The following is a 13,683-nucleotide window of genomic DNA, read 5'->3' on the forward strand; positions in this document are numbered from 1 at the left end:
GGGAGGTCCGGTGCGCTTGCAGTGGTCTGCTGAGGCGGATAGGGCTTTTGGGAGACTGAAGGACCTGTTTACCTCGGCGCCGGTGTTGGCGCATCCGGATCCCGCACTCCCATTCCAGGTCGAGGTAGACGCGTCTGAAGCCGGTATAGGGGCCGTGCTCTGCAACGATCTGGCACGCCGCTGAAACTCCGCCCCTGTGCTTTTACTCTAAAAGCTCAGTCCGGCGGAGCGAATTATGACGTGGGGACAGGGAGCTGCTAGCCGTGGTCCAGGCCCTAATGGTATGGAAGCATTGGCTAGATGGGGCTCAACACCCTTTCCTCATTTTGACAGACCACCGAAACCTGGAGTACATCCGGGCAGCTAGGAGACTGAACCCTCGCCAGGCTAGGTGGAATATGTTTCTGGCCCGGTTCGTTTTTAAGATCACGTACATCCCTGGGTCCCAGAATGGTAAGGCAGATGCTCTGTCCCGGCGGTATGACACGGAGGGAGAGGTCCGTTGAGCCCACGCCCATACTCCCGCCGTCTTGCCTGGTGGCACCGGTGTGTGGGAGGTCGATTCCCGAATCGAGCGGGCGTTGCGTACCGATCCCTAGCCCTCCACAGTGTCCTGTGGGTCGGACGTACGTCTGCCGTTCGAGGTTCGGGATCGACTTATATATTGGGCTCACACATCACCCTCCTCTGACATCCAGGGATTGGCCGGACGGTGCACTGCCTTAGCACTAAGTACTGGTGGCCAACGTTAGCCAGGGATGTGAGGGTTTATGTTTCCTCCTGTTCGGTATTTGCCCAGTGTAAGGCACCCAGACATTTGCCCAGGGGTAAGTTACAACCCCGCCCGTTCCACAACGACCCTGGTCTCACCTCTCGGTGGATTTCATTACTGATCTTCCCCTCTCCCAGGGAAATACCACCATCCTGGTCGTTGTGGATCGGTTCTCGGAAGGCCTGTCGTCTCCTTCCCATGCCGGGTCTTCCCACTGCCCTACAGACCGCTGAGGCACTATTCACTCACGTCTTCCGGCATTACGGGTTACCCGAGGATATAGTGTCTGATCGAGGCCCCCAGTTTACCTCTCGAGTCTGGAGAGCGTTCATGGAGCGCTTGGGGGGTCTCGGTGAGCCTTACCTCGGGGTACCACCCGGAGAGCAATGGGCAGGTTGAACGAGTAAACCAGGATGTGGGTAGGTTTCTGAGGTCGTATTGCCAGGGGCTGGCCGGAGGAGTGGGCGAGATATGTTCCCTGGGCCGAGATGGCACCGAACTCTCTCCGCCACTCCTCCACTAAACTAACCCCCTTTCCAGTGTGTGTTAAGGTACCAGCCGGTTCTGGCACCTTGGCATGAGAGCCAGATCGAGGTCCCTGCGGTGGATTAGTGGGTGCGGGCGCTCGGAGGAGACGTGGAACGCTGCTCACGTACATCTGCAGCGGGCCATCCGTCGACACAAGGCGAGCGCCGATCTCCACCGCAGTGAGGGACCGGTGTACGCACCGGGAGATCGAAGTCTGGCTCTCGACCAGAAACCTGCCCCTCCGCCTGCCCTGCCGGAAGCTGGGTCGGCGGTTTGTGGGGCCTTTAAAAGTCCTGAGGAGGTTGAACGAGGTGTGTTACAGATTACAACTTCCTATTGAGTATAAGAATATTAACCCCTCGTCCATGTGTCTCTCCTCAGGCCGGTGGTAGCTGGTCCACTCCAGGAGTGTGAGATAGCAGACTCCTCCGCCCCCACTGGACATCGAGGGGCTCCGGCGCGACACAGTTCGGTCCATCCTGGATTCGAGACGCCGGATGGGGGTCTCCAATATCTCGTGGAGTGGGAGGGGTACGGTCCAGAGGAGCGGTGCTGGGTGCCGAGGAGAGAGATATCTTAGACCCGTCTCTTCTGACTGAGTTCCATCGTGGTCATCCCACGCGCCTGCTCCGCGTCCTCCTGGTCGCCCCTGAGGCGGGGGGTACAGTCACGGGGTACAGTCACGGTTTCGCCGAGGCTGCTCCTTCTCCTTGTTCGGGCAGGCTTCGGCGGTCGCTGTCCCCGGAGTACTAGCTGCCACCGTTCGTTGTGTCTGTGTGTGTTTGGTTTGGTCTGATTTGTTACACCTGTTGCTCATTTCGTCTTGATTATGTGTCCTTTAAGTTCTCGTTGTTTCTGTCTTGTGGTTGTGTGTAGTTGTTCTATGTCAGCAGGTGTTGCCAGTCAGTTTGTGCTCTATGTTATTTAGAGAGTCCGCACGTTGTGCGTTTGTTGTACTTTTACGCTGAGTGCGTTTATTTTTCCCTTGTTCAACCGGCTCTGTTTTTAGCCGTTGTTTCTGTGGACTTGCATCTGCATCCTGCAATTGAGTCCACACCACACCTACGCCCGGCCTTGACACAGTCAAGCTGGATAAATGTTTTTCCTGGAACGCCCCTTTGACTTAACGTTGCAGTGTGTGCACACATTGATGCACACATTGAGGTCAGCAATCACCAAATAAGTGTCCAGCTTGCTCTAGTGGTTATTACAAGTAACTACACATATCACACCACAACAGCTAACATAGTGTCTCACTCCCTCTCCTCCCTCTCCTCCTCTCCCTCTTGTCTCCTCTGTTCTTCCTCTATTCCTCCTCCTCTCTCCTCGCCCTCTCAGCGGCTCCAGCTGGATAGAGTGATCGGCGAGCGGTGACCTCCTGCCTCTCTCACTGGAGGGCGGGAGAGGGGGGAACAAAGGAGGAGGAGGAGGAGGTGGAGAGAAAGAGAGTAGGAATGGAAGAGGAGGTGGAGAGGGGTAGAGGAGGCAGAAAGCCTGGTCTAAGTATTGCTTTAAAGGGAAGAGAGGGGGAGGAGGAGAGAGCGCGAGAGATGGGGGGGAGTGGGAGAAAGAGGGGAGGAGGGGGAGGAGGGGGAGGAGGGGGAGGAGGGGGAGGGCAGCTGTGTCCGACACACCATACTTACACCTGCAACAGGTAGGCCAGGGGGTGGGACCTGTAGGTGAGACTAATAACATGATAAGGGGGGCAGGTGAAGAAGGGATGGAGCTGGAGTCAAGGAGGGGAGGGTGTTCCTACGAGCCCCCTGCCAGCGAGACGGGGAGCAGGGAGGAAGTCTGTCCACGGAGCATTTCTGGGTCATTGGGTCGCCTCCAATGATATTAGATCCCCCTCTACAATGTAAAGCATTTTGAGTACTGGGGGGTTCTCTGTATAAATCCAAGGTGAAACCTCCAGGGGCTAGCCTTCTCTCAGGGGATAGTCTGCTCTGGGCTGCCTGTGAAAGGTGCTCCTCTGTGGGAAAGAGGAGAGAACAAGAGCCCCCAGAAGAGATCTCCTTATGGTAGTGATGGACAGATCAACTCTCCTTGTCATCTTCCACCTCTTCCTCTTCCTCTTGCTCGGCCTTCTCCCTCCTTTCCTTCTTACATCGTGATGGAGAGAACCCTTTTCTCTCTTTCCTCCTTCCTCTACCTTCCTCTCCCTCCTTCCCTCTTGGTAGACCTTGTTTAGTCAAGCCAGATTGTGGATAGCTAGCCATGGTTCAGATCACTGTCACTGTCTGGGAGGGGGGATACAGGACTGGTCCACTGGACTCAGCTCACATGGGGAGAACCTGCTGCTGCTGCCACTCCCCCTCTTACCTGGGATGAGATCACGTTTGGAGGAAACCTGGCACCATCCCTACGGTGAAGCATGGTGGTGGCAGCATCATGCTGTGGGGAGGATTTTCAGGGACATGGACTGGGAACACGACCCATTCACTTCGACGGGGCTGTAGTGGAGCGGGTCGAGAGTTTCAAGTTCCTTGGTGTCCACATCACCAACAAACTATCATGGTCCAAACACACCAAGACAGTCGTGAAGAGGGCACGACAACGCCTTTTCCACCTCAGGAGACTGAAAAGATTTGACATTGGTCCCAAGATCCTCAAAAAGTTATACAGCTGCACCATCGAGAGCATCCTGACCGGTTGCATCACCGCCTGGTATGGCAACTGCTCGGCATCCGACCGTAAGGCGCTACAGAGGGTAGTGCGTACGGCCCAGTACATCACTGGGGCCAAGCTTCCTGCCATCCAGGACCTATATACTAGGAGGTGTCAGAGGGAGGCCAAAAAAATTGTCAAAGACTCCAGTCACCCAAGTCATAGACTGTTCTCTCTGCTACCGCACAGCAAGCGGTACCAGAGTGCCAAGTCTAGGTCCAAAAGGCTCCTTAACAGCTTCTACCCCCAAGCCATAAGACTGCTGAACAATTAATCAAAAGGCCACCCAGACTATTTACATTGACACCTCGCCCCTTTGTTTTTACACTGCTGCTACTCGCTGTTTATTATCTATGCATAGTTACTTTACCCCTACCTAAATGTACAAATTACCTCAACTAACCTGTACCCCCACACATTGACTCGGTACCGTACCCTTGTATATAGCCTCGTTATTATTTTATTGTGTTAATTTATTTAAATTTTTTTACTTTAGTGTATTTAGTAAACATTTTCTTAACTCTATTTCTTGAACTGCATTGTTGGTTAAGGGCTTGTAAGTAAGCATTTCACGGTAAGGTCTACACCTGTTGTGTTCGGCACATGACAAATACAATTTGATTTGATTTGATTTGGAGACTAGTCAGGATCAATGGAAAGATGAACAGAGCAATTTACAGAGAAATCATTGATGAAAACCTGCTCCAGAGCGCTCAGGACCTCAGACTGGGGCTAAGGTTCACCTTCCAACAGGACAACGACCCTAAGCACACAGCCAAGACAACGCAGGAGTGGCTTCGGGACAAGTCTCTGAATGCCCGGACAGGCCTGTTCCTGCTCCCCGCACCAAGCCTATGGTGTGCGTCGCCAGCACGGCCCAGCCTGTTCCTGCTCCACGCACCAAGCCAATGGTGCGCGTCGCCAGCCCGGCCCGGCCTTTTCCTGCTCCCCGCACGAAGCCAATGGTGCGTGTCGCCAGCCCGGCCCGGCCTGTTCCTGCTCCCCGCACCAAGCCTGTAGTGCACTTCGTCAGCCCGGTTCGGCCCGTCCCTGCTCCCCGCGCAAGCCTGTAGTGCACTTCGTCAGCCCCGGTTCGGCCCGTTCCTGCTCCCCGCACCAAGCCTGTGGTGTGCGTCGTCAGTCTGGTCCCGGCCCGTTCCTGCTCCCGCACCAAGCCTGTGGTGCGCGTCGTCAGTCCGGCACAGCCCATGCCTGGGTCACGGTGCCTGGTCAGGTACCGGTCAGCTGCTCCACACCGGAGCCTAAGCAATCCGCTCCACCGATGTCCAGTCCAGCTCCAGCCAGCGGGGCCAGACCCGGACCCGGGGCGCTACGTAGGGTGGTGGTCAAGCCCGAGCCGGCCCTCCCCTGTTCGGGTTTATGTTTGGCGCGGTCGCAGTCCACGCCTTTGGGGTACTGTCACGCCCCTGGCTTTGGGACTCTGTTATGTTGAGCCAGGGTGTGTTGTTTCTATGTGTTTTGTGTTCTAGGTTGATTATCTAGCTCATGTGTTTCTGTGTTGACCGGGTGGTTCTCAATCAGAGGCAACGAGTATCAGCTGTTGCTTGTTGTCTCTGATTGGGAACCATACTTAGGCAGCCTGTTTTCCACAGTGTTTTGTGGGATCTTGTTCCGTGTATGGTTAGTGTCTGTTACCAAGGACGTCACGTATCGTTTTGTTGTTTTGTTTCATGTGGGAAATAAATAAGTATGTTCGGCAAATCACGCTGCGCATTGGTCCACTTCCTCCAACGATCGTGACAGGTGCCAATAATTCAGGAGGGCACTGTACACTTCTACTCATCACTTAGAAACTGTAATGGAAGAAGTCTTCATTGTTACCCTTATCTCTCTCCCTTTGATTAGCCTCATGTCAGTCATACATTATATTACAAAATATTAAGCTTCAAAGGCAAAAAATATGAATAGACAAATAATATTTTTTTGAATGATACAGTATGTTACTGTTACCGCAGCCATTGCTAGCCAGCCAACACTACCAGCTAGCAGTACTGTAGTAACTAAATACAATATCCTTTTAGCCAGCTACATTCATTCGCAGCGACGCCGTTTTTCAAACAAAGTCAACACCGCAGCCATTTCTAGCTAGCCAACGCTACCAGCTAGCAGTACTGTAGCAACTAAATACAATATAATTTTAGCCAGCTACATTCGTTCGCAGCGACGCCGTTTTTCAAACAAAGTCAACACAGCAGCCATTGCTAGCTAGCCAACTGTTATGTGGGCAGCTTGTCTCTCCCTTTTCTGTTTCCCTTCCTCCTTGTTTTGTCCCCTCTGTGTCTGTTGTATCTGTATGTGTGTTTGTCCCCTTTATGTGGGTGTGTCTGGAGTGGATCAGGGGGCGTGCTCAGGATCTGCCTCTCCTGTGCAGCTGCGGGTTGTTTCCAGTGATTCCTGCCTACGCAGCTGCATCCTATTCTCTCATCAACCTGCACTACTAATTCCGGGGCTTGGCTCTCCACCGGCGCCAGATCGTTGTTCTTACCAGAGCGGTAACTTGGCTCACCAGTAAAGTTATTTTGTCTTTGTCTTCAGCCTGGCTCTCCACTCTCCTTAACCTGTCGTTTGTTTTGTCTTCAGTTCGGACATACCTCCCAACTTGCCTGCCTTCCTGCCTGTCGGTCTGCCTGCCTGCCTGCCTGCCTGCCTCAGCCTCTCCTTCCTCCGGAGCCGACTAGCCCACTCTGTTCCTTTACTTCAGTTGTTTTTGGACTAAGACAATTTGAACTTTTATTAAAATAATTTTGTTTCTTCCACTCCCTTTGTCGTGTTTGTTTCTCTGAGTGCTGGGTTGAACCATAGCCTAACACCAACACTACCAGCTAGCAGTACTGTAGCAGCTAAATACAATATAATTTTAGTCAATGAGAATTTTGCAACGTAAAGCTTCCCTTTCTGAACATTCGAGATGTGTAGTCCACTTGTGTAGCTAGCATGACTGACTTTGTGCTAGCTAGCCAACGTTTAATTATTGCTCTCTCCTCTGCTCTTGTCCTTCTAGACCTGTATGCTGCCTTTGATACTGTGAACCATCAGATCCTCCTCTCCACCCTCTCCAGGCTGGGCATCTCAGCGCGGCTCACTCTTGGATTGCGTCCTACCTGACCGGTCGCTCCTACCAAGTGGCGTGGCGAGAAGCTGTCTCCGCACCACGTGCTCTCACCACTGGTGTCGCCCAGGGCTCAGTTCGGCCCTCTCCTAATCTCGCTATACACCAAGTCACTTGGCTCTGTCATATCCTCACATGGCCTCTCCTATCATTGCTACGCTGACCGATACACAACTAATCTTCTCCTTTCCCCCTTCTGATAACCAGGTGGCGAATCGCATCTCTGCATGTCTGGCAGACATATCAGTATGGATGACGGATCACCACCTCAAGCTGAACCTTGGCAAGACGGAGCTGCTCTTCCTCCCGGGGAAGGACTGCCCGTTCCATGATCTCGCCATCACGGTTGACAACTCCGGTTGTGTCCTCCTCCCAGAGTGCGAAGAGCCTTGGCGTGACCCTGGACAACACCCTGTCGTTCTCCGCTAACATCAAGGCGGTGACCCGATCCTGCAGGTTCATGCTCTACAACATTCGGAGAGTACGACCCTGCCTTACACAGGAAGCGGCACAGGTCCTAATCCAGGCACTTGTCATCTCCCGTCTGGATTACTGCAACTCGCTGTTTGCTGGGCTCCCTGCCTGTGCCATTAAACCCCCTACAACTCATCCAGAATGCCGCAGTCCGTCTGGTGTTCAACCTTCCCAAGTTCTCTCACGTCACCCCGCTCACACTCCACTGGCTTCCAGTTGAAGCTCGCATCTGTTACAAGACCATGGTGCTTGCCTATGGAGCTGTGAGGGGAACGGCAGGAAGCGGCACAGGTCCTAATCCAGGCACTTGTCATCTCCCGTCTGGATTACTGCAACTCGCTGTTTGCTGGGCTCCCTACCTGTTGAAGCTCGCATCTGTTACAAGACCATGGTGCTTGCCTATGGAGCTGTGAGGGGTACGGCACCTCCGTACCTTCAGGCTCTGATCAGTCCCTACACCCAAACGAGGGCATTGCGTTCATCCACCTCTGGCCTGCTGGCTCCCTTCCTCTGCGGAAGCATAGTTCCCGCTCAGCCCAGTCAAAACTGTTCGCTGCTCTGGCACCCCAATGGTGGAACAAGCTCCCTCACGACGCCAGGACAGCGGAGTCACTCACCACCTTCCGGAGACATTTGAAACCCCACCTCTTTAAGGAATACCTGGGATAGCATAAAATAATCCTTCTCCCCCCAAAAAGAACTAATACAAAAAAATACTACGAAAAAAAAAAAATAATAATAATAAAAAATTATAAAGTGGTTATGCCACTGGCTATAAGGTGAATGCACCAATTTGTAAGTCGCTCTGGATAAGAGCGTCTGCTAAATGACGTAAATGTAAATGTAAATGTAAATTTAAATGAAATGTTTTTGTAATTATTACATTTTACGAAATGTAAAAACAAAACATTAAAAAAATGACAAAATAACAAAAGCAAGGTAAAAAGAAAAGGACACAGAAACAGATGCAGATTCCTATTGCCTTTACGAGTCGTCTTTGACCATATCCAGTTAATCACATATAGCGGTTGGTCTTTCAGTACATTTTATGAAAAATGTTTTTTGTGTGTTTTTTTTTATCATTTCCCTTGACAGTTGGCCATTCGAGTGCATCATGTAATTCTATGGAGAACATCTCATAACCACATTGCAGAACCTTTCTTGCTGCCTTATTTTGTGCTATTTGCAGTCTCTTTAGGTCACCAACACCTGCATTACTCCAGACAACAGTAGTTCATTTGACTATGGATGGAGCTTGTGAGATTTGTTTTAGAATTTTCTCTACCTATCCCATAGGTATAAACACTGGTAATGGCTCTACCTTTCCCTCTGATAGGCTTTGTTTGCCATATTACTCCTAATTTATATGTACACCTATCCAATCCTTTCAACATGTAGGAGTGCTTAGTGTCGATTTAGGATTCAACATTTAAACTGTGCAACACTCCCCAAATTTGCGAAAGGTAAACATTTTGTGTTCATAATGTTTTGTACGGTATGCCTTGACAAAAAACAAACAGAGTAAACATTAATTTTTTTATTCTTTGTTTTTCATTGCATGCAAAAATACAGTATCTCCCTTCTCACTATTTCTTACCCAGTCTACTCATCCATCTTCAAGCTTTCATCCCTTCCCTGCTCTTCTATCACCCTCTCAGTTCCACCTCCAGCTGGCTCCCTCTTTTTCCTCTTCTCCAGTCTCTTCCTCTCTTCTTTCCTCCTCTTTTCTCTCTTCTTCTCCTCCTTTTTATGAATCTTTCGCTCCATCTACAGGAGCTCAGCTTTCTCTCTCTTTTTCAGCTCCTCAGACCACTTCTTCTCTTTCTTAATCCTGTCTTTCATCATGGCATTGTGTATCTTAATCAGCCCCTCTAACCTCTTTTTCTCTGCCTTTTCCTTCTCTTTTATTTCCTTCTCTCTCTTTTTATGTTCTAACTTGTCCCTCTTTTTCTCAGCCTTCATGGCTTTCTTTTTGCTCTTTCTCTCTCGCCTTCATCTCCTTTTCTCTTTCTCGTCACCGTTCAACATCTTATTCAGTTTCTTATTTTCTCTTTTTCCTCCATCTTTCAAAACGTGACTTTCTGCTTGAGGTTCATGGCCAGAAAGCCCACTCTTCCCAGGATGGTCTCTGCTCTCTCTGATGAAACCGTCCCATTAGAGATCTTGAATGGTGCACGGTCCGCCTCACGCTTCAAACCCTCCCTCGGGCTCACCTCCTCCTTGACGCTCCTCTCTTCACTCTCAATGTCAATGCCTGTCCAATAATCCTAACAGGAAGACATTGACTCTAGATGTAATATTGTTCCAATGTGGCACATTCAATACACATTTGAGTGATCAACATACATTGATGTCCTCATGGGGCACACAATTTGGAGGACAGTAATTGAGGTAACTTGTTTATTTGTATCCCAATCCGATTTTTATAATAGCCATGGATGTTCTTCCTGGGTCCACACCAAACGTAATACAAATGTTTACCCTAGTAAGGGGTGATGTTTTATACTATGAGCATAGAGTAGCAGGGTTGGGGTCAATTCCATTTCAATTCCAGTCAATTCAGGAAGTACTTAATTCAATGCTTTGAATTGAAATGGAACAGACCCAAAACCCTGTAGAGTAGTAGTGTAAAATAGGACACCTACCTTTGCCTCTTCCAGCATCCAGGGCCTGGGTTCCTCATCCTCTGACCTGCATATGGAGGCTCTCACTGTAACAGGCGTCTTAGTTGTCATGCAGAGCAGAGGGGTTGCCAGAGTTAAGTTAGCATCTGGGACCAGCTGGTGAGCATGAGGGCAGCGATCCACCTCTTCACTAGTGCCCTTCCCTTTCTGCTCTGGCTGCTTGTGGTCCTTTTCATGGATGCATGCCAGGCTTGGAGGAAATGCTAGGACAGGGCTTTTATCACTCATCAGTTCCTCTCTCTTGACAGTGGATGCAACTGCACTTGCCTCTGTGTTAACTGAGCACTCTGTGGTGTCCTCAACTGTCTCCTCTGGCTGCTTGTGGTCATTGTTGTTGTGAATGCATTGCAGACCTGGAGGACTTTTATCATCCCAGTTGTAAATGGCAACAGTTGCCTCTGTGTCGACTGAGCACTTTGTAGTGCACTCAACTGTCTTCCATAGCTGTTTGTGGTCATTGTTGTGGGTGCATGTCAGGATTATAGGCAGTGTTGCAGGTGCAGGAGGACTTTTATTGGCCAAAAACACCTCTGTGTGTACAGTGGACATGGAAACGGCTGCTTCCCTGGCAACTGGACACTTGTTGGTGTCCTCTACTGCCTCCCCTGGCAGATTGTGGACAGTGGATACGGAAACGGGCCGCTTCCCTGGACACTTGACTCTTGGTGGTGTCCTCTACTGCCTCCTCTGGCTGCTTGTGGTCATTGTCTAGAATGTGTGGCAACTTTGAAGGCAGCATTGGAGCCGGGCTTTATCACCCAACAGGTCCTCTCCCTGGACAATGGATGTGCCTGCAGTGATCGCTGTGGTAACAGAGGACTCGGTGGCATCCTCTTTTGTCTCCTCGGTCAGTTTGTAGTCAGAGTCTCGGATACATGGCGAGCTTGGAGGCAGTGCTGCAGGGTCAGGAGGGCTTTGATCAGCTGCCATGTCCTCTTTGAGGTGAATGGACACATCATTGTTTGTTTCACTGATAACTGGACACTTGGTGGTGCCCTCTACTGCCTCCCCTGGCAGTTTATAGTCAACTTCAAAGACAAGTGGCAGACTTGGAGGCAGCATTGGGACAGGGCATTTAGCTGTTGATCTGTACACTCCAAAATAAACAGTAGCTGTGCCTGCAGTGGTCTCTGTAGCAACTGAGACCTCATAGGTATCCTCTACTGTCTGCTCTGGTGGCATGAAGTCATCGTCAAAGACTGTTGGCAGGCATGGAGGCAGCACTGAAGGAAGACGTCTAGCTCCCCATCGATTCTCTCCCTTGACAGTGGCTGTGGTAGCAGTGGCCTCTGTGGCAACTGGGCACTCTGTGGCTGAAACAGCAGGCTGGGAGGAGGTTTCGAGGAAATTGAATGAATTGCCAATGAACCGCTGAGCCAGTGGTGGGAGGGAGTAAGGATATAATCTGTCCTCTTTCTTGACAATAGATATTGCCACTGGAGCAACTGAGACCTCAGTGGTGCCCGCTACTGTCTGATGTGGCTGCATGGAGTCTTCTTCAAAGAAGTGTGGCAGGTATCGATGCAGCATTGTGGAAAGATGTATATCTGTCCATAGGTCCTCTCGTTTACCTGTAGATACATCTGCAGTGGCCTCTGGGTCAACTGGGCATTCAGCAGACTGGCAGGTTTCAGGGACAAAGTATGAAAATACAATGAACCGCTGTGCATACTGAGCGCGTATGGCCAATGGAGAGGGGGGATGCAACATGGTTGGTATAGGCCTTTGATTGGTGAAAGCCATTGGTGGGAGGGAGTCAATACAGGGAGCCATAAACTCAGTGAGAGGACAGTTGCTCACATCTCTCACATTCTGCGTGAGAAAAGAAACAGACATGATGAAAGTGATCACATTCAGTACATACATACATACATACTGTATATGTATATATAGTGTCCTCTCAGATGCTCTGCACCAGTCTGTCCCAAACCTGGGTCCCCTAGCCAATGGGCCAGCTAAGTGTAAAAATACATGCCCCACACCCAGCATAACATTTGACATTTTAGCCATTTATCAGACGCTTTTATCCAGAATGACTTATTGTTAGTTAGTGCATTCAACTTAAGGTAAGCAGGTGAGACAACCACATAATCCTGATATGAACGTCTATGATAGAACGGTTGTTTATTTTTTATGACAAGACAACCATAAGAACTGAGGACATAAATACACTGAAACAGACAGACACGATACAACACATTTAGACAAGAACAGTTATAAGCATTGCCATGAGAACAGCGCACGGAGAAGATGGCTGCCGTTTTACAGCCCTCTAACCAATTGTACTATTTTGTGTGTTTTTCCGCGTTATTTGTAATTTATTTTGTACATAATGTTTCTGCCATCGTCTCTTATAACCAAAAGAGCTTCTGGATATCAGGACAGCGATTACTCACCTCGTATTGGACGCAGATTTTTTCCAACGAGGCGACGCGATGGATATAATACAGACACCCGACATGCCCCAAATCCCCGTCATTCGCGTGAGGAAGAGACGGAGATATCGTGGGACGTAGATCGTGGTGCCTTGTGAGATCCGACGGAGGCGAGTAAACTGCCTCTTCAATCAATCCTATTAGCCAACGTTCAATCATTTGAAAATAAATTGGATGATTTAAATTACGGTTATCCTACCAACGGGACATTAAAAACTGTAATATCTTATGTTTCACCGAGTCGTGGCTGAACACGACAATGATAACATTCAGCTAGCGGGCTATACGCTACATCGGCAGGATAGAACGGACGACTCGGTAAGACAAGGGGGTGGCGGTCTGTATATTTGTAAACAACAGCTGGTGCACAAAATCAAAACTAAGGAAGTCTCGAGGTTTTGCTCGCCTGAGGTAGAGTATCTTATGATAAGCTGTAGACCACACTATTTACCAAGAGAGTTTTCATCTATATTTTTCATAGCTGTCTATTTACCACCACAAACCAATGCTGGCATTAAGATTGCACTGAATGAGTTTTACAAGGCCATAAATCAACAGGAAACGCTCATCCAGATGCAGCGCTCCTAGTGGCCGGGGACCTTAATGCAGGGAAACTTAAATCTGTTCTACCTAATTTCTACCAGCATGTTAAATGTGTAACCAGAGGGGAAAAAAAACTCTAGACCACCTTTACTCCACACACAGAGACGCATACAAAGCTCTCCCTCGCTCTCCATTTAGCAAATCTGACCAAAACTCTATCCTCCTGATTCCTGCTTATAAGCAAAAACTAAAGCAGGAAGCACCAGTGACTCGGTTAATAAGAAAGTGGTCAGATGACGCAGATGCTAAGCTACAGGACTGTTTTGCTAGCACAGACTGGAACATGTTCCGGGATTCTTCAGACAGCATTGAGGAGTACACTATATCAGTCACTGGCTTCATCAATAAGTGCATCGATGATGTCGTCCCCACAGTGATCCGTGACGTACA

The sequence above is a fragment of the Coregonus clupeaformis genome, unplaced genomic scaffold (genome assembly GCF_020615455.1).
Source record: "Coregonus clupeaformis isolate EN_2021a unplaced genomic scaffold, ASM2061545v1 scaf1393, whole genome shotgun sequence".
NCBI classification, from domain to species: Eukaryota; Metazoa; Chordata; class Actinopteri; order Salmoniformes; family Salmonidae; genus Coregonus; species Coregonus clupeaformis.